The sequence below is a fragment of the Chiroxiphia lanceolata genome, chromosome 2 (assembly GCF_009829145.1).
Source record: "Chiroxiphia lanceolata isolate bChiLan1 chromosome 2, bChiLan1.pri, whole genome shotgun sequence".
In the NCBI taxonomy this organism is placed as follows: Eukaryota; Metazoa; Chordata; class Aves; order Passeriformes; family Pipridae; genus Chiroxiphia; species Chiroxiphia lanceolata.
Genome location: NC_045638.1, coordinates 96,917,175 through 96,943,066, shown reverse-complemented (window position 1 = coordinate 96,943,066; position 25,892 = coordinate 96,917,175). Strand labels below are relative to the sequence as shown.

At 39.0% G+C, this 25,892-nt stretch overlaps 1 protein-coding gene across 11 annotated transcripts in view; it reads right to left on the bottom strand.

Annotated features, from left to right (window-relative positions):
• Nucleotides 1-25,892, bottom strand: part of ZBTB20 (zinc finger and BTB domain containing 20) — a 477,688-nt gene that overhangs the window by 344,833 nt on the left and 106,963 nt on the right. For 9 of the 11 annotated variants that reach the window (XM_032678452.1, XM_032678453.1, XM_032678447.1 and 6 more), the window contains one exon: nt 10,403-10,524. The exons of the other annotated variants lie outside the window; for them this stretch is intronic. The gene's annotated coding sequence lies outside the window, so the exon portion shown is untranslated. The remainder of the gene's footprint in view (nt 1-10,402; nt 10,525-25,892) is intronic. 11 annotated transcript variants of the gene reach the window in all.

The window sequence follows — 25,892 nt, the reverse complement described above, 5'->3', positions numbered from 1 at the left end:
TCCTAGAGGGAGAAGAATTTTGATTTCATCACTTTTCTTTTGTTATCCAAATTTTACTTGTTTGAGCCTATGAAGTTTACCAGCAAAAAAAAAAAAAAAAAAAAAAAAAAAAAAAAAAAGGAACATTTCCACTTCCAAAACCACAACCAGGCAAAAAAATTGATTTTGCTTAAACTTACAACGTGAACCCATGACACTTAGTAACAGTAAGATTTCAGACACTGAACTCAAAAGATGCTCCTTGGAATGAGTCAAATCCAGAGACACTAACTTCCCTAGAGGTACCTTTGCACTTGCTGGGTCTCCTTTTAGAGGGAGTGGTAATGGTGGGTGTGGAGGGGTGAGGAATTAAATAACTTACCCAATCTTTCCCTTACCCTCAGAGCAGCAGAAAAACTATATTACATTATCCCTTTGCTTGGAGAAAAGTAAAACTATCCCTCTTCATTTCTCTTCCTGTGCCCTCTAATCCTACCCCTTCCTTCTCAGTTTCTGAGGCTTTGATAAGGGAATATATGTACAAAGCAAAATGCTTGCTAAGTAAAGGCTTGCCAAGCATGCCTATGTCATAGAAATCCAGAAGTCAAAAAACTTTTCCAAGGGAAGAATCTTAAATCTGGTTATGGCATGAACCTGCCTTGGGGTCACATCAGCCGGACTCTGAAGACAAGGATGTTGAATCTTACTTCTGAACGTTACAATGTGCATACTTAGATTAGGAAAAATGTTTAATTTTTATGTTTTATCATCAAAGACATCTCCCAAGGGCTCCAACAGGAGTGTCAAATCTTATAGTCTGTGTTGTCAGAGTTTTTATGCAGGAAAGTTCGCTTTTCATGCATTATTTCAGACCTTTGCAAACTACTTTGACTTGGAAAAAAAATCCTATCTTCCCCAGTTTTTGAGAATTAATGATACATAAGGTAGCATAAGAAAAATCTTTTCAAATTAAACTGACTTACATCTGATTTTAACTACAGCTCCTCCTTCCAGCAAACAATGTGCAGTCACTCCAGCTGGACAAAAGCATCACAGCTTGTAACACGCAAGGTAAAATTATCTACTGAGGAGTGCATTGCTGAAGTTGCACCCCACCTAGGACCAAGTTCCCCTGAGTTACACTCATTTGAAAAAGGGGCATGAACCTTTAGGGTGGGCAAAAATGGGCAAACAAATAATCTCCTTCTGGTCTTCTTGAAATTTGGCATGCAAAAAACGATGTTGCTACATAATCTTCCAAATCAGTGTGGTTTTGAATCAACACACTCCCCCTCCCATCAAATTACAGAAAAAAAACTCAAGAAAGACAACTCAGAGTGACACCTTAAGAGATTAAAAACAGAAGCAGCAGAATAACCCGAGAGGCAGGGCCACTCTTTGTGAAAGGGCATTCTTCAAAAAATAGCTTCTGAAGCACACCTACACAATTCATACACTACTTTACTTAACGTTCCTTTTCATGTTTGCCCAGGTTCATGTCAAGGGTACAGCAACCCAAGGTGTTTCCACAGCAAACTTTCATGTCCGCTGCAATTTTCTCTTTCAAATTCAATACAGTAAAATGAAATGAAGCAAAATGAAACAATCTTTATATACCAGTTCAGCAAGCATTCCCCAGCTCTCATTGTGCTGCATCTCTCATCAGCTCTCATTTACTCAGACAAGACAGAAAAGATTTGCAGATCCTATTACACTTTCCCACCCTATTTCCCATTCTGTGTGTAATTTTTTTCTTCAAATAATACTGATTGTGTCAACTGGAAGAAAAAAAAAAGAAAGAGAAAGAAAGAAACAGGCACTCTTTGTGTTCTCTTTGTAGCAATAAAATATGAAAAGAAGAATTCACAAGAAAACAGCTGAATTCCCAGCGCTTAGAGAACGGACCTGGATACAGACACATTCTACTTAGAGCAGCATCTCCCACTAAACTGTCAAAGTGTCAGGAAGAGTTGTGCGCACTTTTGTCAGTGAATAATGTAGAACACAGTGCACTTCCTACCAACTGAAAGTCAAAATCCTGGAAATTGCAATTTTACAGGGAGAGTAAAAAAAAAAAAAAAAGAAAAAAGAAAAAAAAAGTGTTTTGCATACCAGCAAAGTGATGAGAAAGAAGGTAAGACCAGGGTAGGCTGTTACTGCTGCTTTGACTTTATTTTTGTCCTTCAGGGAAATCAAACAGAATGTTTGAAAAGATAGAAATAGTGAAGAGTTAAAATGAGTAAGTGAATTGGTAAGAGAAATCAGAAATACTAGCTTGCTTTGTAATCCACCTAAAGATGTCTGATTTTACAAACAACTCAATTCAAGCACATTTTTTGCTTTAAGCACATGCATGCTCTCATGGTAAGCTTGAGAATAAAAGCACCCTTTGATTTGCTGCTACGTTGTCTCATATACTAAACATTTTCCAGTGTTTGCAGAAAGTGAGGCAGCTGATTCTAAAGAAAACAGTCTCTTAAGAACCTCTCTCCAACCTCAGACCAGGTCCATCAGGTATACTATGAGAAGACTGATTCCCACCAAGAGCAGCATGCGATTACATAATTAAAAACTGGAAAAGCTCAGGGAAGCTGAATTAAGGTTGCTGTCTCAACTTTAATTCTAGTATTCACAGGTTTGACTTTAAGATATATGAAATATTATTTCATTTTTTTCCCCCCATGTATTTAATTTCCTGGATTTTCAAATAGCCAAGTGAAAAAGGGAATCTGCTACACACCAACATATCAGTGCCTTGTGGCTATCAACAGTATGGCAACTTGCAGGCCCACTAGATAGATCTCTGCCTCTTGAGTTCATTAAAAAGCTGATAATGGTAGTAGGTCCTCCTTATTTTCATGGAACAGCTATTGTCAGGCTGGTGAAATACACAAGTATCGAGTAGAACAAAAATAATACGTCCTTGCCACAAAGTTGATTTCATTTCAAACCATGAAGGCACAAGAACTCTTAAAAGATGTTATCAGAATATTTTAGCATGGGCAAACCCAAACGTTTTCCTTCAGCATCAGATTTGTGAACAGCAGAAGCACCTCTCTCAAAAATTACGTTTAAAGCTACTATAACTAAAAATGGTTACAACTCAATAAAACTTAGATGAGAGTGGTTTCTGTAATGGTAACTGCAAGGCAATGAAACCTGTGTCTAATAAATGTAGATAATGTGCATGAGACAGAGCAGAAAGGAAAGCGCTAGGCAGGCTTTAAACAATCTGGAACATCAGAAACATGTAATTTTTAACTTGGACAAACACAACAGAAGCATGGGTTCAAGGAAAATTTCCACCTAACAGAAGAAATGATAACTGATTAAGCTGAACTGTTCCTACACATACAGTATATTCAGGCAGCAACGCTCACTCAGTTTAGAGGATGAAGAAGTGCCTCCATCATCACCAAAATCTTCTACACACTCCTGCTGCCCAGGGGATTAAGATGCTGATAGTAACAGCAAGTGTAAAAGGGAAGATTTTGTTCAAAGACATGGGAGAGAACTGCGAAACAGGAACAGAGGAGCAGGAGGGGTCTCTGCCACCAGGCATTTTGTCACCTGTAACAACTTCAGTCACTTCCTCCTGAGAGAAAACATACATCATCACTGAACAAACTGAGAGCATGACAAAGTTATTTCTTAATTAGATGAAAAGTTAAAGTAACTTTATTCCTCCCCGACAAATCCTACATGGCTTTCCTTGTGTACCTACCTGCATTAATCTGAGCACAGAAGGTCCTGCTTTACTACAGTTCCTGCTACCACAGCCTCTCTTTCACTGGGAGCACAAATACAAACTGACTGCTTTAGAAGGAGAAAAAAAAAAAAACACCCCACCCACTATTCACCTGGTACTGTTCATAGGAGGCACTAACCTGACCATACTCCCAAAACAGCACTGCTCCTGTAAATGTATACATTACAAACATACAGGTCTGGAATTTATAGTCAACAAACAGCAATACATTCCCACCATGGAATGTATAAACACTTGTAGAAGCAAAAATACTCAGACTGGCTGCACCACACACACTGTTTATTTATCTCCCTTGAAGAAGATCAATGGGAGAAGACATTTGAAACAAATTTTTAAACAATATGTCACTTTCTGTTAGTTTATGTCAGTGGGGCTTCTTCCAAGTACTTGTGTCACAGTAAGACAGGGACACGTTTAGATAGTTTTCTTGTTCCTTTACTCCAGTCATGGCAGCTGGGCACAAGAGAACTGAAAGGAGAAGGGCTGCTAGTCTGATCGAGTTACTGATTTAACATTTAGAGTCTTTGCAGCTCAAGAGAAAATTGCTGTGTATTTGTAACCTGAATGCAGGTCAGTAAATTTAAAAGGTCAGGCTGAACATTTAAAATCTTTTTGTTATTAATTCTCCACCAGCTCCCAGTTGTGTGAATGCCAACGAGCAGACTCAGCTCCTACTGGGCTAAGTAGCAGTTAGCCTGCACCTCTGAAGACCAGGTCCTCAAGAAAATGCAGGAGCAGTTTTGAAGCAACAACTTTCTACCATACAAGCAAATGCATTCTCTGTTCACACTTAAGGCACAGGAGGCACAGTTTCTTTACTAGGGACTCCTTATTTGTTGCTAACCCATTAGCTTAATGTTAATGCAACTGAGTTTTCTCCATCCACTTATTTCACTCTTTAGGAACACACAAACTGTTTTGGTGCCATCTTGCACTAATTTACACGATATCACAAGATTTGTTGATGCTTCTTAATAACACAAATAACTCCCCATAGTACACAGCACTTTTATAACTCCTTTAGTCCAGAGATATCAAAGCACTTTGCAAACAATATGTTTGTCTCATAAACCACCTCTACTGCATTAGGTCCATGTTATTAACCATACTTTACTACCATCAAGAAAAACTAAAATAGAGCAAGGTAATGCAATTCAGCAGGGTTACAAAGAAAACAGTAGGAATGGGAGCCAAATGTGAGTTTGTGCCTTTCTAGCTCCCCAGTTCATCACAAGGCCAGCCATCTGAGATGGTGAAATTCAACAGAAGTTACGATAATGTCTCAGGTAGATTTATATTTCTAAGATGCAAATACTATGATTTGAGGTTTATGCTTTTGGCCTTTCAAGGGTCTTCTGCCTCTACAACAGCTTTTAAATACTATGGGGAAATACAGATGGGAACATGAAAGCTTTTGAGTTTTCTTTCCATAGGATTTGACTTGCATTTGAAAGGATGTGGATGATAACAAGGAACATACCTAAAGCATCGCAATAAATTTCAAACTGATTCCCTTCCGATATAACAAGTCCAGCCTCCAAAAAACAGAGAAATGATCAAGAACGTGTGTGACTGCCACTTTCTGCTACTACAGCAATCTGAGTAAGCATCTGCTTCCTGCAGGGCTGCTCAATGCCAAGGGATTGCATGAAAAAGTCAGTTTTCCCCTATTTTGGTAGATCATACACACTCTCCTATTGTGCCTCATCAAAATGCTGATGAGGGAGGAGTGGAGTGCACTGAAAGAACAAACAGGCACTGGAACCACTGACAATAAACGAAAATAAAACAATAAACCTATGGAAATACCCTGGCTGAGGAACAGACAACTTCAAGTCAAAATCAGATCTGAGGCAAACAGACCAAGTTCTTCTGGAGCAGCACTTAAAGGTAGCCACAACCTGATCCATCATCAGTTTATTAGAAACTGCACATCAGCTTCAGAGGATTCTTCTCAGACAGGAAAGCATTCAGATCTCAGGACCCTGATGTCTGGTGTATCCCACTCTCACTTAAGGTTATTTGTGCCCCATACTCCCCTCCTCCAGACCTAAGGCTCTAGACTTGACACCAGACCATTGGTTTGTCTAGATTTCTAACACCAGAAGGAATTTGTAAGAATAGATGAGGGTTTTTTGACCACATATCTGGTAGTAAACTTGTTTCAAGGATCAGTGTCTTGTGGAGTAGTCACATAGCCAAGAAGGTAATACTATCCATTTTCAGGCTCTGGTTTAAGCCATATATTACTGATGCTTTGCTTTACTTTCTACCTTAAATATACTTGGAAATTTGTCATGAATCCCCATAAGTAAGTACCCTCATTGATTAATTTTTCAAAGAAAATTTCTCTTGCACTGTTGGTGCACTAACCTTCTAGTACTGACGGCCTTATACAGAAGTAGTCTTTTGTTTTAATGACTTTAAAAATCTCTTAAGATGCTTTACCCAACACTTTTATGAGCAAGTAGCTTTCTGCTCTGGGAATGTCATCTCCATTACTAACTGAAAAAAGTGATGCTTATGTATCCCACACCAATACTGAAACATAATCAAATAAGGAATACTGGTTACATATTAGACACAGAGCATATAAGAGAGACAGAGTGAAGCTTCAGTAATTGTCAGGAGAACAGAACTTACTGAAAACAGATCTTGTTTCACAGGAAGACAAAATTCTTGTTTATAATTTAGCACTAAAGAGGAAGAAGAAATGCACCTAACATACGTTCCACTGACAAGGCAACCTACATTCCTACAGCTTTTAAAGGTATTACACTGAAAGAAATATATTTTGTATGCTCATACAATGCCCTCAACCATAAAAACATATGAACAACAATCATACAGGTTACATTATCAGTAGCCTACTTACCAGGGCTTAAAAGGTGACTGCTACATTGACCAAACTCTCTTAATTTGTGATTTTTTCTAGTTATGCACCTCAACATATTAAGTGGGTGCACCTCGTACCCTATCCATTAAAGGACTACTCTGCAATACATTTTCCCAAATCAGTGCACTCAAACTCCTACAGAAATTATCCAACAGCATGAGCTGACTTGGAAAAAAAGTCTGCCTTGCTGTGAAAGAAGAATTACCCCACCAGAGCTATCCCCCTCACGGCTTTTTTTTTTTTTTTTTTTTTTTTACTATTTACTTCTAATGGAAGCAAAAACCCCTATCATCTCACCTACTCCTCTTTTAATAAGGAATGACTGCCGTGACTACCCCCATCTAGAACCACCATTCACTGCCAGCACCTCTGCTCTCCTCGTGTGCTTAGAGAATAACTGATTAGCACTTTGCATAATTAACCTGATTAGCACTGTGCATAATCAAACTGATTAGCACTTTGCATAATTAAAAAGAAATAATAATAATAACAATAATAAGCAGTAGGTAATAGCAAAAGCTGCTAGTCCCAATGCCTGTTCGTTAGCTCTAGGATTAGTTTAGTGTGGCATATTTTATTTCTTAAAACTATTTCTTTAAAGCTGCACAAGGTCCTGAGAAACACAACTTCTAATTTACTATCAAGATCAATAGCGAAAAAATTAGTTGTTCCACTATTACAACTTAGGATTTCTTGTGCCTCCCACTGCTGCAGCAGAAGACATGTAACAGGATGGATGCCTGATCAGATGGACCAGTGGTCTGATTCCCACCTCTGTCTACAGTATTGCTTTTGGATTCATTATCACAGAAGTCTCACATCTTTTAATGCATATATATGCTTGCAATGTACTTCCAGGGTAGGAAAGCCGTAGTATAACAATTGTTATTGTTGAGACAAGTAGGGTAGTGAGATGTGTATCCTCAAAAATATGTAGGCGCTGAATTCTCTCCTGCCCTGAACAATTACTCCAGACCACAGGAAGCATGGAAAGGAATACAGAACTAATCAAATCCTTGCCCCTAAGCCTGCATCGTTCTTCCCCCATTTGTACATCACTTGCCTGTATGTATTTTTTGCAACTTGTTGAAGAATATGAGAGACAGAAGGTACTTTATTTGTTAGCCTGTCCCATTTCCACAGTAAATCTCCTAATTAGTGTTTCAGGTTTAACAACCACCTCCCAAAACCTGAAGAATGTGCATAGCTACACCTAGCTAGATTGAAAACTGTGTCAACATCCATGTTAAATGCCTGCATCACTAGTAACTCAGTTCTTCTGGACATTCAATCCCAGAAAGCCTAGAAGACTTTTGCCCCAAGTGAGTCAGTAAACCACTAACATTTTCTGTTCACTAATGTGGCCTCATTCCTCCTAGCCATCACTGTATTTCATCTTTCCCCTCACTTCAACCTCACCTCTCTCTAGAATCCATATATTATAGCTCAGATTTTCCTTGCATTCCTCAGTCTTCACCTTACATATTCTATTATACCTTCAAAAGTACCTGAAATATTCACTGCTAACCCTCCATTACCTCCTTCAATGATCCTGTCTACATTTCCCTTTGGGTAGCAGACACATGTTATGGCTTCTTTGCTGAGTGCTCAGTCAGTTGTTGGGACACTGGGCAACTGGGAGGTCAGCTTGTTCTGAGTCATAAGTCTGACTGCCCTTTAGCTGACCAGAAGGGAATTGCAGTGTCTAGACTGCACACAGCCCAGATGCAGCACACTGCGTGGACCTGTCCTAGAACCGTAGCAAAAACTCCCACTGTGCTAGTTTCCCTTGTGAATTCTCTCTCATAAAATGAGGCAATGAGAAACTGAAGAGAAGAAGGGGAATAAAAGATAACTTCACCATAATTAGCTGGAAATGAAGTACCCATGCACAGAGGTCTCTCAATCACCCCAAGCTAAAGAACCCACATGAACAACAAAGGGTGCAGAACTAGTCACTCATTTCACAAGTTGTTTAGTTTCAGAAGAAAAGTGTTGCTGTAGAGATTTTTCAAGTCCAAATGTTCCTGGTGAAGGTAGTTCCAGTAATTCTGGGAAGGAAGCCAATCCCTTGGCTTTATATGTAAATATTTAAACAACATTATTTTTATATACATATATTTTATACACACACATATATATGTGTCTTCAGACTTCCAGACTTGCAAAAATGCAACAGAAAAAATATGCAAGTCGACCTACAGCTATTGTCTCATCTGCCTGAACCATGATAACTGACCATCAGAAACACAATACAGCAATGACTTCAAAATAACTGAGCCATGTCATCTTTGTATTCTAGTCCACCCAAACAGAAGTGCTGAAAGCAGGACGAGAAATTCTATGGTAGAGAGATAAAAGTCTAAAATTTTTTTCTCCTTCGAAGTGGCAAGAAAATAAGGGTTTTATCTACTTTAAATCTTTCAGAGCCTAGATGGATACTAGTGCTCCATCCACTGGAGGTGTGGAATCTCCAGCTTTGGATGACACAAAGCTTCACGTTCCTAGCATCTTAGTGCTGTGACACCTGACAGTAAAGCTGTGACTTCATGTTTAGAAAGGTCACTGCTGCTTCAGACTTAAATCAGGTCCATACCTCAAAAGGGATAACTTGGCAAAAAATGCAAGTGAAAGAATGGAAAAATATCTGTTACTGAGATTCGGTGGATAAATAAAATGGGGGGAAAAAGAAAGCTTTGAAATTGTTGAGAGGATGTTTGATTAAATGGAGGAAGATGATTTAGTGAGAAAAAGGTATCCAGTCAGAGCACATGATGAATAAATCAATCCATGAAAATAAAATTTACCACATGGATTCCACCTCTGTCTACTCAGTAAGCAAAAAACATAGCCTAGTGCAAGGTACATGTATGTAAATTCATAGCTATATGATTTAAAGAAACAAAAGACTTATGAATACAATACTTATATATCTGTATGTATAGAACAGCCAGTGTGAGTTTTAAGAAAAGAACACAGAAGTGTATAGACATAAAAAACCATGCAGAAAATAGGACCAAGAGTAGGGCAAGTCTTTTAGAAAATATCTTAATGGCTTTATAAAAAGCCTTCATCCAAAGTTTGAGGGGCTTTTGCAATCTTACATTTTTCTATTGCAAAATACACCTGCTTTCTTCTCTTTTTTTCCCCTAAACTAAATATTTCTTCCATCTAATGACTCTCTTTATTAGACAGCATCTAATTTGCATACATTTACATACAATTTAACTGCTAGCTTGTGAGAACAAAGAAATGGCTCTGTATTGCACTGAAGGACAATACTCAGAAAAGGAAGGTATAAAAACCAGCTAGCTCGGTGGCTGTATATTCTCTTTGTTTCAGAAATACTAGGAGTTTTAAACACACTACTTAAAGGGTGAAAAAGATTATTTCATCAAACAATGAAAAAAGATACAGTGCAGCTTCCTTTTAACGCATTCTCTCTCTGGCCTGGTTAATGGGATTTAAGGGTCCAATATTTCTTTGCTTTCTTCTGTTTCCTTTATTAGAACTGATGGATTTAATTCTGTCACATATTTTACTTCATATTTTATTCCTATAACAATCTATGCTGAAGTTCAGCTCCTATGCTAATTCAATGCTATCTTCCTTTCCTTGCAGTCAGCCTGGAATACAACTGAACGATCTCTGATGGGCATGAAGTACTCTGCCCTCAATGCCCAGTGCTAATGGATTTTAGAGAGAGTCTGCCAGAATTTTACCTTGTGGCAACAAGTCTAGAGGTAATGAAAACTTACCATGTAGCTGACTGGGAATCAACAGGAAGGGAAGCAGGGCTGAGCTCTACTTGTGAGAACAGGGAGGGACTGTGGTCAGAGTAAATGCAGGATGTAAAGGATGCGTCAAGCCCTCCAGTTCCCTGAGGAGAGGGGGGGGAAAAAGAGGATAAAATTATCTTTAAGATCTTGCATGAAGGAAAAAACCTTTAGTAACAGTTGCCAGGAACTCCAATACAGGCCCTATCAAAAGCATGATACAATCAGCAAAGGGTTTTTCTCCAAAGGCTTTGCAGTTGAAGCACCAATTGCTCAGGACATCTACAAATCTAATCCATGTAGACTTGACATAATCTTGCAGGAAAAAAAAGCATTTCAGGCTGCATGCTGCAAATCCCCACGTCCCCTCAAATGTGCAAAACCCAAGGATACAGACTAATCTGCCATTTGTCACTGCCTGCACAGCAGAGCCACTAGCTTCACTTCTGAACTCTCCCCTTCCCAACATCAGACTCAATGACCTGTCTGCAGTGAGGCAGGGACAGTAAAGTATCAGCATTCAGTGACACACGGATGGGTTAAAGAAAACCCAGTCACTCTGGCAGCATGTTCTGAGAGCCTGTCCTACAGAAACATATCAAGTGAAAACTTTTCTGGTATCAGCAGACCTACTGCAATGGAATGGAATAGGGCTATTCATGGTAAAAAGCATTAGGTCAAGTCAGTGTGCATACAAAGCAGGTGCAAAATTCAGGACCCAGCAGTCATCTGCTCTGCTCAGTTAGCCCCAGCCAGCCACGTGGTATGCAGCACACTGGCTTTATGTGATCAGCAGAAGGCCAAGTGTTAATTCAACAGATATACTCACACCAGCATGTGTGGCACAGTAACATGGTGACTGATGATAACGGATCCACATCACAAGCTGTACACACAAGAAACTTGGGTTGATACTGCCCTGATGTGACTCACCAGCACTCAAAACGTTATGGATTATTTTCAGATGAAAATTTTAATTTAAAGCTGGCTGAAATGTTAATGAAGCTTTACTCTTTTTCAAAGGGGAAAATTCCCTACCGGTTACAAAAATTTTTTTTCCCTGTCTGATCTACTTCTAATGACATATAGCAAACAAACCTCATAAAAGAAATTAATCAAGCCTTCATATTATTTTCCCTTTTCCCTTTTCAAGGGTGGAAAGGTTGAGGTGTGTGATCTTCAGCGTTTCTGATGCGTACCAAAATGCATGTCTTAAAAAACTAAGGAGGAAGGAAATTCCAAAGCCACAGTTCCTCTGATTATCATATCCTATGCTCACAGACATATCTTGCTGAAACCACTAAGTTATTCTTTCCAAAACCTTACGAGCACAACTGCACTAAGATGTAAGCTGATTTTAATTGTAGCTGCCAAAATTCCACCCCTCCCTCACCTCCTTTCTCTCCTTGACACATGTCCCCACGTCTATCCTTGATCTAGGACTGGATAAATGTCTGGTTTAGGGAGCTTTCAGACGAATGAAAGTTTCTTTCCCATGTGTTTTCAGCCACATCAAGCCCCTGCTTCAGCTCAGCATCCAGGCAGAAAACTTGGAGGTTACAGCAGAACTGTTCAAGTGGAGGAACAGCAATAGAGCAGCATCAACATTGATCAGTTTAAGCTGCTGTGGGCCCACATCTTGGGATGTCTAGGGCTGCTTTGGTATGACACAGAAGAAAGGCTCTTATCACACAGCTGGAAGCCAAACCAATCAAAGCTTTATAGGTAAAAAAAGCCCCACTCCACATGCTAACTTAAAATAAACTGGCAGGCTATACGGATCATACAGAACAGATGCAGTCTGCTTCTGATGAAAAATAGCTTGAGATAATGGTGCAGTGCTACAATCTGCACCAGGGGCATTTTCCAAGTAGCAGGTTGAATTAGCCTCAAGTGACTTGCACTACAGTAACACTTCCCTGAGGCAATAAGGCAAGGTCCCACATTCAATAGGAAAGAATTGAACTTTCTTGCCAAAGGCAAATGATAAATCATGTGGTTAAGAACCACTGTTACCAGAGCATCAGAAAGTTCCTGAACAATCTTTCAAGGACTTCAGAAAATACTTCTGGAAATAAAGAGCAGGAAATTTCTTTTACATCTCTAGAGTTACCATACTGTGCATGTCTTTTGCTACTTTCCAGAGCACAAGCATCAATTCCATCCTGATTAGAAAGTAACCTTTACCACCATCAGTATTTTTAAAGTCACTGGTAAGGTTTGGAGACCTCTCCTCATTTCTTGTTATAGTCTGGCTTACGTAAAAATCGTAGGGAATACTGGGTAAATCTGGGCCCTTCCTTGGCTACAAACTGGTCACCAAGGAAGGCCTAGACCAAACTACCACATTCTCCACCCCTTATTCCATACTAAGGTTTGGAGTCACTCTGCCCAAATAGCTGCGCAGGAGGTTGTGGGATGTGTATCTGGATTTCAGCTGAATACAGAAGACACTGCAGTTCAAGTCTCTTCCTTTAGCTTCTGTGCTCCAGGAATAAGAAAAATTAGAACATTTTAAACCCTACAAGAGAGGTCCTTTGGCGTAAAGGAATCATCCAACACCACTATCAACAATAGTTCAGGAGAAGTTGCTAAGAGCTTCACTAGCCAGTTAGCACCCACAGGGGATTTACCATCTTCAGAAATTACAGTAACTGAGAAAACAAAAAGAATCAGTGCAGACATCTGATCTTAATCCATTTTCATCAGCTCAACAACCAATACCTGCCTTTTCAGTACTGCAGTTAGAATTTGTATTGCCAAGTTACAACTAGGCCTCCAGGGCAGGACTCCAGACCAGGCATAAGAATTGGTGACTTTTTCTGTTCAACAATAACAAACTGTTCTTTCACATGTAGCACTATATACCAGCATATGTGAGTCTGCAGCAATAGCATCTACACAATACTTGTCTTCATTCCAGTCTTCTACACACTCTCAAGATGGCTGCAGTTATTCTATCAGTCACGAGCAGCTGCACAGGTTGTTACACAAACTTAGACATGTTCAAGTTATGTGACGCCTATACAATAGGCTTGGCTGGTTTCCCCAAAAGGAGACTCCCATTTTCCTTCAACTGCCTTTAAGATACAGCAGCTACCAGTACAACGCACTTGTGCATTAAATTATTCTTGCTGTGGTTTCTCACTGAATACATGTCTCCATAAAATAACTGTTCATTGGAACAGTTAAGTATCTACATGCTTAACATGTAGATACTTAAGTATCTACATGCTAACATACATATATACAGACATGTAAAGTATTCTGGCAAATATCTGTTTCATTTAATTAATTTTACTCTTTCTACAATACAGCAGATGCCCACATCAATTCTGACTGTCTTTAAAATAATGACAGGAATCTAGAAAATTTAAATTATGCCAATATTTGAATACTTTCTATTCAAGTGCTCTTCATCACCTTAAAAGTGTATTACCACAACACAAGCCTCAAATTTTATCTTCTCTTTAACAATTCTTCTTGGAGCTTAAAGTAGGCTAAGCAAATTGTTCATCAGATTTTCCCTTTCCTTTCTTTTGTTGTTATATACTCCATTGAAGCTGAGAGATGAAAATGTAGAAGTTGGTTTAAGCAGAAGAATAATTCAGTGGAAAGGCACTCCTATTGCGCCTAATTAAATTCTGGCATTTATCAAGTTCCACTTTTTGTACATAGCAGTGGGATTATCGAAAGGAACAAGCGTGTGATTCTCTTTCCACTCAAATCGTGGCAAAGAATTCCAAGTTGAATGCATCAGCAGCACACTGAGACCAGCTTCAAGCACTTTTGAAAATCCTCCCCCTTCCCAACCTGCCCAGAAAGTGGGCATAAGTAAATAAACTTCCATCACCTTGTGTCGTGGAAGCAACATCCAGAAGCTACAGTTTGTGTAGTTCTGTCAAGTTAAAGATGCTGAGAATTCCCTTTTAAATACAAACAATATTTCTGAAGTTAGTAAATTCTTGCAAACATTCACTTTGATTTGATAAGTTATATTTAATACAATTTGCCTCAGCTGCATTTTAAACCATGACAGCTAAAGCACGAGTGGGTCATTTTTACATAGGAACGTGAAATCTCTGCAGTTGTGTACACAGCCCAGATTATGCATGCAGGTCCACACTCCCTGAGATAACAAAATTACCCGGCTTGCACTCCAAGCCAGTCAGAAACTGTGTAGTCGCAGATAGCAAAGTCAAGCCCGAGCCAATCAGTCCTGCTAAGCAGCTGCTATCTCTGTTGCTTATTAGTTCACCAGTATAGTAGCCACAACCAAAGGCTTCAGATGGGCTTACAGTATGCACAGAACAAAACTGTCCCTGCACTCAAAATACCACAGAAACGCAACCGTGAATGAACACTAACAAAGGGTGGAGGTAGGAGAGAAATCTATTTTAACTTTTCTCAAAACATTATTTTTTCAACACTGAAGAGAAAAATCCTTACTCTTGAATCCTGTATAATAGCAGAACCATGCTGTTTGCTGGCAGAATGCTAAGTTTCATTTTCAGCAGAAAAAAAAGTGTGTAATAATTTTTCCTGATTTAGATGGGGTTTAGGTCAACCTTACCTACATACAAATGAATGTTTTGTTCAAATTACAGGGTAATTTTAATTAGGACACCCTGTTAGACATCCTGTTGTTGTATTTAATGGACTTTCTCAATTATGAGAAGAAACACCTCCCCACCCGCCTGCGACTTGAAGTAAAAATTATGCTGAATAAATATACAAAGACAAAAATTATTATTCGACATCAGACCTTTTTATTTCTGCTAATCTTTATTTGGCAACTGCTGCATCAAAAGGGCAGAGTTCAGAATCCCACACCTATTAAACACCTGTTTAAAAACCACTTGAAGCACTGGAACCAGCCAAATATGTCCCAATTAAGCAGAAATGTTGGCACTGCAGTCCCCGGTAAGGAACACCCATTGCCATTTGCTCTCATTAGGTTAAACGGGTTTCTTGGGACATAACTGAATTCCTGATTAGGTGCACTATAAATGGATGGAGAACACCAGAACAATAAATTTTAATTCAGTGTAGCCTTCTGTCCAGTTGTCAAGCATGGAACTTTGGGAAAAGGGAAAAACTGAACCTTTGGGGAGTGGACAAGAGTTATGTGTACCACATGAGACAACTCATGCTTCTTTCAAGAAATTGCCTGGTTGATATAACAGAAAGAACTGGGTTGAGATTTCTTCTTGAAAACACTTCAAGATTTAGAGTTGATTACATTTTTCTCAGCACCTCCTCCTCTGTACTTTGTATTGGTTTGATTCTCTTACATAGTTTTATTTCTTAGTTATAATACAGTATCTTTATGAATTCACTTTAGTGTTAAATTGTTCACCAGTTTCTTCGTTTTATACGTTTATGATTCAGTGCTGGAATGCAAAGTCCAGACAATAAAAGTTTTGTTCACAGATCAGACACAGTACTGCAAGTTTTCCAAATATTTTTATCAACTTATTCAAAAGCTTTTCTAGAGAGACCAACTGCATGGCAAACAGAAGAATCTTGTCTATCATTCATTTAACCTCTTGACCCCTGTCAAGGATGCGGACATGCTTGCCAATAAGTAACAAGTCAAGTGGTCTTTTTCCAAATACTCAACAATACATTACAGGGTGGTGCCACTAGAAAGCCACTAGACAGAATCAGAGCAGAGTGGTAGTGATTAAAAAGTATATTTGAGATGGTTCTAATATCCATGCTCAATCCCCTATAATCCCACTTCATTATCAATTTATTAACTTCCTTTGTTGTCCTTTCTGTCACCCTTCTGTGCTAGTCACTAATACATCTTAGTTTGGAAAGTGCTCTACTCCATGTGCACAAAAAGCTAGCATACTTCACATAAAATTGATCAGTTAACTGTATACAAGTAAGAGATGTACAGAGTCTCCAAACTGATATCTTCAAATCGAATGGATAAAAAGGATGGTTCAGCACTATAAACACTGCTTAATTCACAACTCAGAGTCAGGATGTTAGCAAACTGAAAAGAACAGCCATATATTTTTCTCTTCACTTATGCCAGATAGACTTCTTAAGAACATAAATCCTCTTGGTTTTCTACTACCTCTTGTACTTAGTGTAGATTCACAATTATTTAATGCCTATATTTCTAAAGTAAACTTTAGTTCATGAAAAAAAGCCCTTTAGAAACAAAATATGTCAGCTAGCAGTTGCTGCTGACCTGATACTATATTTATTTTCAAAACAACCATAAGAGTGGCAGATGCTTTCTTGTTCTGGCTGGCTACAAATGGCACCAAGAAATCCTAATATAGACACCTGCATACTTACTCTTTGCTTGTTTCCTCCCCACACACACACTCAAGTATTTTTGCATACAAACAACACTTTCTGATTTTCTATTGCTATTTATTTAGATATTCATGGGTGCTATATTCATTGGGGTTTCAAGAACAGTTTCCCTTCCATAATCCTACTGATCTCAAAGATGCTTGGTACTCAAAACATGTGAAAAAGATAAAATATTCCATATTTACTCTCCATTATTTAAATCACAGATTTAAGCATTGCTGCTTATAGTGAAAATGCTTTAAAATCATATACCATACAAGGTTTGTATGGCCAATTTTAATTTAAGCCCTAGTAACCTCCTCTCTTACAACTTGTTGCTGGCATTTTGTTCATTAGATGATATCTGTAGCTGCAGCACTTCCAGACTACAAAGAGTTGCAAAAGCTATCATTACAAAGGGATGTTTTTATTGGTAGACATTTTGAGACTAACCAAAAAGGAGCAGGAAAGCAGGAGCCTGAGTGGAAAGAAAACAAAATAAGCCCACAAACAAACAAAACACTACAAATCACAACAGGACAAGAGAAAAATCAAGCGATGACATCACCTCGCTGGATTAGTAAAAACAATTCTGCCTTGATTGGAATTTCACTTTTTTTTTTCCTTTGTAGTTCCATTAAACAACTATTAAAATGTTTAGCTGCATCACTTTCACAGATACAAGTAATACAAGGTAGTTTATCAGGGTATCTAAGTATATTTAATGCAATTTAAAGATAAACCCAGTAGTATTCTGTACTGTAAAAACAAAGAAATAAAGGGAAGCATCTCCTTTGTACTGAAAAAAAAGGCAAAACCAACTAACTCTGTAAGTTTCAACTGACATTTTCCTTCCACTGAATCAAAAGTATATTTTGAACCCTAGAGAAGTTGCCGTCAGTAACACCCTTCAGATGCCTGAGCTCAACAAAATGCAGAGAGCTACGAATTAGCATGTGAGTTGGAGAAGCAATGGAATATTCAATGGTAGGGGAGACTTTTCCTACACCCCAAATATCTACAGACAAATCTTTTTATATGCGATATAAATGCAGGATACAGGTTTAAAGGAGAGAAAGAAAAACAGCTTCAGAATCACCTGGAACACTTTGTGCAACTGACTTTTAATTGCCTACAACAGCAATCTTTAAAGCTCTTGCAGGAGGCAATTAAATCCCCATACATCAGCTGAGGACAAGACCCTCTGGACCCTAGAAATATGTGGTAATACCCAACAAATGAGGGGAAAGAGAAAAAAAAAATAAAGAGAGAGAGAAGCCAACCCAAATATTTAAAGCCAAAAGAAAAAGTTAATCATAATTACTCTCATGTCAGTAAATACCCTCCTCCTCACTGTCAGGACTCCACAGTGGAGTGCGTCTTTCAAGACAAAGTCAAAAACTGTGGTCCATAAAATAAAAACTCAGGTAAGCAAAAGAGAAGAGTAAGAAGTGAGGTGTGGGGCTAATACTAAAGACAAAGGTGGCTGGAATTAAGAATCCAGATCCATCCTTTATCTCTGGAGTAGGGAGGGACAAAATAAAATGGAGGCACATACACTTTATTCACAAAGTAAGGTGAAGTCAGTGGAGGGATATATTAAAAAATTAATGTTGCAATATACCATCTTGTAATACTACATGGAAAACCACACCACTGTGTGTTGTTAATGTATTTGGCCAAGTGCACTCCTGTATTTAATTTGAACTTTGATTACAATAAATCACACAATACAGAAAGGCAACAAAGTGACTCACAGTCCATTCTGAAATCTTACCATATTAAAACTTTGACTGTAGTAGGAAAACAGTAACCAAAATCTATGTACACTACACCAGAGGAAGGGAGCAGAAGTATTGAACAGAACATCCCAGGACTCCGTGGTCATTTGTTAGACATGAACAGTAACTTGCCATGCCAGCAGCTGGACTGTTAGAGCAGTAGATAAATTTGGTGCTCCCTGTCTCACATACAGCAAACCATGGGCTGCCCAATTTTCTAAGGAGGGCACAGATGCTCTGCACACCTGAGCACTATTAACTCTTGCTGCTTATGAAGAAGAGAGTCAGTATTGGCAGTGCACTGGCTTGAAGCGGGGGGAGGCAGTTGGAGGGGAAGCATAAACCTGTTTCTGCTCACTACCAACAACGTTATTACAGGCACCAGTAATGAGGTGGCTAGGCTAGAAGGGGAAAAGGATATAGGAGCTGGAGTGCTTTATCAGCTCCAAGACCAATGCTGGTTTTGGCACTATTTTCACTCTAGCGAGTTACAAACAACAAAAAAAACCCAACCAAGCAGGTGCTAGCAATCTGAGAGACCACATGCCAGCTACAGCTGCTTCAAACTGATTCAATTACATCTGCCTGAATAGTCCCAGGACATTGAATCCACTAAAGGGAACCACAGGTCGAATGGAGACCCAGTACTTCGGGATCTTAATGCTCCGTTAAATTGAAGTGGAAGCCCTCCCAGCTGAAATGGGAGGAGGATATTCAGATATGGTCTGAAGCATATGATCACACTCAGCCTAGGATAAGATGGAAGACAACATATGCATGACACTGGGATACACAGTAAAAGCCCATTGGAAATAATGCCTCAAAATTTTCTTGAAGCAGTCCAACAGCATTGCCTTGTTTCCCAAAACACTGGGTGCAGTACATTTGCTTGAACATGCTCTTGGGATCGGGACTTCACTCCAAACCTTGTTTGTACAAAAAGGGGCCAAGCAGCTGGGAAATTCTGGAGTGTAGTGTGTCCTCATTAGCTTCCATCTGCCATCAGAACTCAGCTCATGGCAAGTTTGGCTAAGTCCTGGTGTTCTCAGGTCCAAATCTGGGTCAGTTTTAATTACACTATACAGAATTCAGTGTGCAGTTTTTAAATCCTTATTATACAGCGCAGAAGAACGGGCAGCTCTCCAACTAATCAATTTTTTAAAAGTACATATATAAAAATTTTAAACCAGGCTAGACAGACAGTGGGTGGAAGAGAAAAAAAATGTATAAGCGAGTACAGGGGTTAGTTAAGAGAACTGTTAGCAAAAGTGGGTCACCAGCAAGTTCTGCTTTAAAACTTCAAAGGAATGGGAAAAAGGAAAAAACTCTTCATTTTTTAAGACACTGAAACTGATGTGCAAGATGTATACAATTCATACTGCTTTTAGAATCAGCATGGGTTACACACAATAATACTGCAGCCAGATTTGTCTGAAGGGAAAGACAGATTGTCTGATGGCTACAGAACCCTACCAGGCACTGGCTGACCTATTCCCATACCTTTTAACTGTGTTATTGCCAGGCTTGGGAAAGTCATTTTCCCAAAGGGAAAAGCCTTTAGCCCACAAGTATAGAAAAGGTGTGGTGATTAGAAGTACAGTTCACTGGGATTTTCAAAGGTGATAGGAAACTGCAGGAAGTTAGTCTAAATCCTTAACCAATTAATGTGTTTTGGACTACTGCAACTGCTATTTATTTCCTCTTTTTCTATGCCATCAAATAGCCATCAGCCAGGTCAGGACTTGAAAAGAGTTTTGCATGCCAGGTTGCTGGCAAACAAAATGATAGGAGGCACAGAGAGTGGCATGTTTTTCACTGAACAGACACTTGGGATGGGACAGCACGCCAAATCTTATCTATGAAAATTGGGCTAAAATCTACTCTCAAAGTCAACAGCCAGAATCTGCCCTGTTTAGAATCTTTGTCAGATGCAAGGGAGCAAGTGGAAGTCTTCAGTGACAGCTACTGACATAAAGGTAGCTCAGAAACGAAGAAGGATGATCAAGGAGCAGAGTAAATAGCAAGGAAATGATAGATGCTTGTTAGACAAGCATAATATTCTGCCATCTCCTACACAAAAGCTACACCTTCTTCTGCACTGTTTCCAAGTTTGCTTTAACCATTTCCATGAACAACACCTGTTAAAACAAGATTTCCCTTCATGCACCTTGTTAGTATTATCATAGCTTTCATTTCAGAACTATAACACAGCAGCAACACGACACAATCCTGCACTCTCCCTTGTACTTCTTCACTTGGTGGCTAATCAATATACCTCCAGCTTCTAGATTAATCCAGTACATTCTGACGCAGGATGAAATACTCTACTCTTTCAGGATCAACAAAAGCTACAGGGCTGGAGCAACCAGCGAACTCTTTTCATTTGAAAGGAAGCTTTTTCTTTAAGGTAAGGCCCCTCTCTCAGACACCACCCTTCATATATGAAAATCCGCACATTCAACATATTACACAACAATCCAAGCAGAAATTAAAAACAAAACAAAAAACTTACTACAAAAGCATCACAGTCTTAGGTACCACCAGCTTCTCCATCACAGTACCAGTTCTCAAACAGAGGAGGGCTTTTTGCCCATACCACCTGACTGGTCTCAAGCTCTATCCCCACCTGGGTCCACTTGTATTAATTAGGACAATTAGCCTCACTGTCTCCAAATAATTGTCAATTTAGTTGAGCTTGGATAAAAAAAAAAAAAGGCAAGCTGAGGCCACAAGCAGACTGGGCAAGGTAATCTTCAATGACTGAGGAAGAAAATTACCGTGTGCTAATCTGTTTTCTGAGGGTCTCCTTTCTTAGCATAACTTTTTGATATGAAGTTTCAATGCAGATCAGTAACAGAACAAAAAGGTGCAGAAGAACAATAACACAGCAAACACTAGTAAATTTAGATCAGATATTATCATTGTAATGGAAAGATTACATTCCTGTAACAGAAATTTCAGTGCTCAGATGCTGACTATTCTCTCTTTTAAAGCACTGTTACTGCTGTTAGGCATGTTTGACGGACTGTTTGAACACATGACCCACTAGTGACTAGGAAGAACAGCCAAGCTGCAAATTATACACAAAGAAGAGTGGAGTAACAATGCTAGCTAGTGCTGCATGTCCTCTGAAACAAGGAAGCTCAATGATGAAACAGGGTGGCTACTTGAGAAGTCCAGGAAGAGAGGACTCTGCAGTTTGGAAGGAAAGTTCAGCTTCAAGTTATTTTTTTTGTTTTATGTCATCTACTGATGCAGCTTTATAAAATTATTTTATTTACCTCTTACTTTGGCATTTCTTGCTTTTCCTCTTCCTTCATTTGACATGTATTATAACAAACCAAGCCAAAAGGTAAAAGTCAAAGATGCCTAGCCTTGTATCCAAGTGCTAAGGTGGACTTTCACTAGGCCTTGAGTAAACTTAAGGATCACAAATATGACACCATGTGTCACCCTCTACCTGCTGCAATAGGGGAACTACAGAGTAGAAGAAACACTATCCTCTGAAGTGTCTTTACATATCACTGTGTAGACATGTGGAAGATGCAGTGTTGAAAATGAGCTTTCTTCCCCTCCCCCCACCAAAAAAAACCCAAAAAATCAAAACTGAAAAAAAAAGATGAGAGACGAAACAGTGAAAGGAGAGGTTCTGTTCCTGCTCATGACTCTAGAAATAGACTTTTTTTCTTTCCTCTTCTCCATCTAAAATGGTGTTTGGATGTGACCCAAGTTCAAGTCACTGTAACTCTTCAGGTTCTTCAGCTGATAATGTAGCCACTTCAGAGCTGTCTGCTGTCTACTGCCACCATAGACACTGACTTGCTAAAGGTGTATCTGCTAGCCCCAAATTCTGACCAGGGAGCCTATGGAAAAGGAGATTGACTGGTATTTCCACACTGTTCTTGCATAACAAGGCTCCCAGAGAAGCACATCTTCCTTTTCCAACTCTCTTCATGGGGAAACAGTGAAAGATGTGTCATGGCATATGAATGCAGATATAATCTATAGCAACAAAGAAAGTATGCCATTCTGAGATAGGGGACTGTCAACATCTGGGGATGTTACAAACACAGGAGTAATTTACAGAATGAATTAAAACATGGTGGTCCCAAGTTAGAGAAAATCTTGTCAGACATACCTCCACTAAAATTTCATGCTACTGTATTCATCTTACTGTACCTATACATAGCTCACATAATCCTCTTAATAGGGTCTGTCCTCACCACAAAATCAGCTGGAATATCTGAGAGAATAGTATGATTTATAAACAGAACAAGTCTCCCAATTTTATTGTGCTTGGCTGTGAGAATTTAAGTCATATCCTTAACATCTGAATGCCATTTTTCTATTGCACTTTATTTGTGAGTGGGTGTTTTTGGTGCTGTACAGTTTACGTAAAATGAATCAGAACATAAGAAAATGCAACACCTATTATCATGTGTTTCATAAACATCCAGCCCCTGACTTGTGTGTGCTGTGCAGCAGAGTTGTTATTACCAGCTAACAACATGTTCTAAACTAAGAGTAAGTCCTACGGATTTCATTTTTTTTTTTTAAATTTTAAAAGCAGCGGATCCATATTAAGAGGAATTTGCAAAATTACCTGCAGAGGAGGAAACCTGCAATTCTTTTACTGCAATGATGAGGTGGTATCAAGAACAGTGCTAACTAAGGCCAACCAAATGGATCACAAATACTTTCCTAAAGAATAACACTCTTGTACATCGTCCTTGAATAAAAACTGTGAGACCACACTGAAGTGATGTCCGTTTGCAAGTTTTATGGTCCAGTTTCCAGTCTGCATGGCAGAAGACAGCAAAAAAAGCACACAGACCTACATACATATCTCAGTTTATTCCTTTCTATGATTTGATAGCCAAATTTAGATCAGATGGTGAATTCAGAAGACCCTCTACAGCGAGAGAGTATAATCCAAGCTTGAGACAGAAAATTAAATTACAACAGAAAAACACAGGAACGACCATGAAAAGAAATTTTACAACATAACTGCTTTTGTATAGCAATATGAGATAAACACCAATTATCACCGTTTTCTAGATGAGGAAACAAAAAGCTCTGATCACAAAATAAATCATGGGACTCATGCTGAATATACATGATTATGGCATACTCTGGTTTCTCTTAATTTTTTTTACATTTACCCTCAGTACCTGAAAACTAGTGATTTCTATATTCAGCTGAAGAAGTCAACAACAGTAGATAAGCACTAAAGCATGTATTTGGAGCATGGTTCAACTGAAAACATACCATGTCCAGATCACATCCCTTGTAGACCAGACAGACAGGCTCAACAGCATGACCCTGACACTAGCCACAGCAGTTACTTACTGAATCTATGGGCAGGGCAACTAAGTCCTATTGCCCTGCACTAAATCTTTCCAGTTGCTGGCAAAGCACTGCCCAGGGATTCTCTGAGCAAGTGGTTATATATGTTATACATATAAACATACATACACACATACATTCATATATACACATAAATATATATTTGTTGTATTATCTGGGCATTAAATGGATCCTTGATGTGCTTTTCTTTCATGAGTTTATCTAATTTGCTTAGTAGGCAGATTTCCTTCTGCTTTTTCTTCAGCTTGGGTTAATGACCTCCACTGTCAATATTATCATTGTGTGTCTAAACAAGATTTTCTGGAGCTACAGAAAAGAGATCGGTCTATAGATCACTCTTTCTTGGCTAAAACAGCATGGAGTGTAAAAGATTTCAAGACAATGGCAGATCTGTTCCCATATTGTGATGTAGATTTCAACAGATCATAACAATGCTGTAGCTTTGTGGTTTGTTTAACTAGATTTATAACATACTAACTCCCTTTTACAAGAGGAAAGAGAAGCTTGATCTGAACGAAGAGGCACAAACTGAGTAGATATGAAGGTGAAATGGTCTGAATTTACCAGTCAGACATGCAGTAGGACTGCATTTGCTGCTTGGATGCTGCCAAAATAGGCCAAGATCAAGATTGCAAAGGTTGGTTTGATTCTGATCCCTCAAAGTAACAAGACACAGAAATCAAAGCTCATAATAAAATTTAAAATTACCCCATGAAGTCATCTTGTATGTCCATACTTCAATGACTATATGATGTATGCATGTGTCTGTGTGCACACTTACACACACTTTCACATTCAGTTCCATGTTATCCCCTGCATTTCTATGTTGCACCATTGCAAATATACTCTGAAAGAACATAATTGCTAGAAGAAAATAGCACCCATTGGTGCAGAGAACCTATATGCTACTGTTCCCCTTTTGCAACCAGAAAACACTGATTAACATATATTTGCCTCACCTCCCTGCCCCTTTACCAATGAGTAACTCACCTTACATCCCTACAATGCTTTCCTTGGCCAAATCTGCAACCCCAGGCAACCCAGCCTCGACTGTAGGCAGCAAAGGCAGCGAGCTCAGCTCAGAGTTTGACATGCTTGGTGCATGTCACATAACACAAGCAACCTGCTAACGAGCTGCTATGTGCTCTCTCAAAGTCACAGCTGCCAGCAACAATTGAGCAAGTGCAGCCTAGCTTTTCAGGATTCCTGCCTGTTGCCCAGGAACCACACAAAGCACTGGAGATTTTAAACAGGTGCAAGCAGTGCTTTTCTCCCATGCCTTGTCCTCCAGCACGTGAGACTGCACAGCCTCTGCAATGGCAACAGAAGAACCAGAAGGCAGGAAATGAACTTTCAAAATGTGATCAGAGTTCCTACTGATAATGCAACGCTTTGATGACATGAGAAAAACAGCTTGTACACAGCACTGTAAGCAGATGCAGGAAGGCTTGGTCAGGCTTGCCTTCATGAAGACCTGCTTTTTGCAGAAACATGCAGCTGTATCATAATTCTGTGTTACACATTTTTCTGAATTTGTCAGTATTTCTCACCTGCAAAATATTTTGTTAATGTAAAAGGTAATGTTTCAGAACGTGCAATGATTCAGAACACGTAATGAGCATCAGAAATAAATGAAAAGGGTGTATTTTAAAGCTTACTTTTACAATAATTTGATAGCTGCATAGGAATTTTTAATGCACAAAACTGTCTTTCAAATAAATGTCTTTAAAAGCATAATACAAATTACGCACATTATCTAATTGTGTGTATGTACAGAAATTATACACGTACCATCTGTTTACAGCTCATTGCTTAACATTATAACCCTGTATGTACACAGCTCAGTGCATAGGTGGTACTGTAGGTAGACAGAAATTGTATATCCTGAACTGAAAATCTGTGAGACAATTTTTAACAGGCTCGTTAGAAAAGACTGCACTAACTCCAGAATGGTTTGTTTTGTCAATATTGCCTACGCTGTGTTAAGGTCATCAGTACGAGTTTGT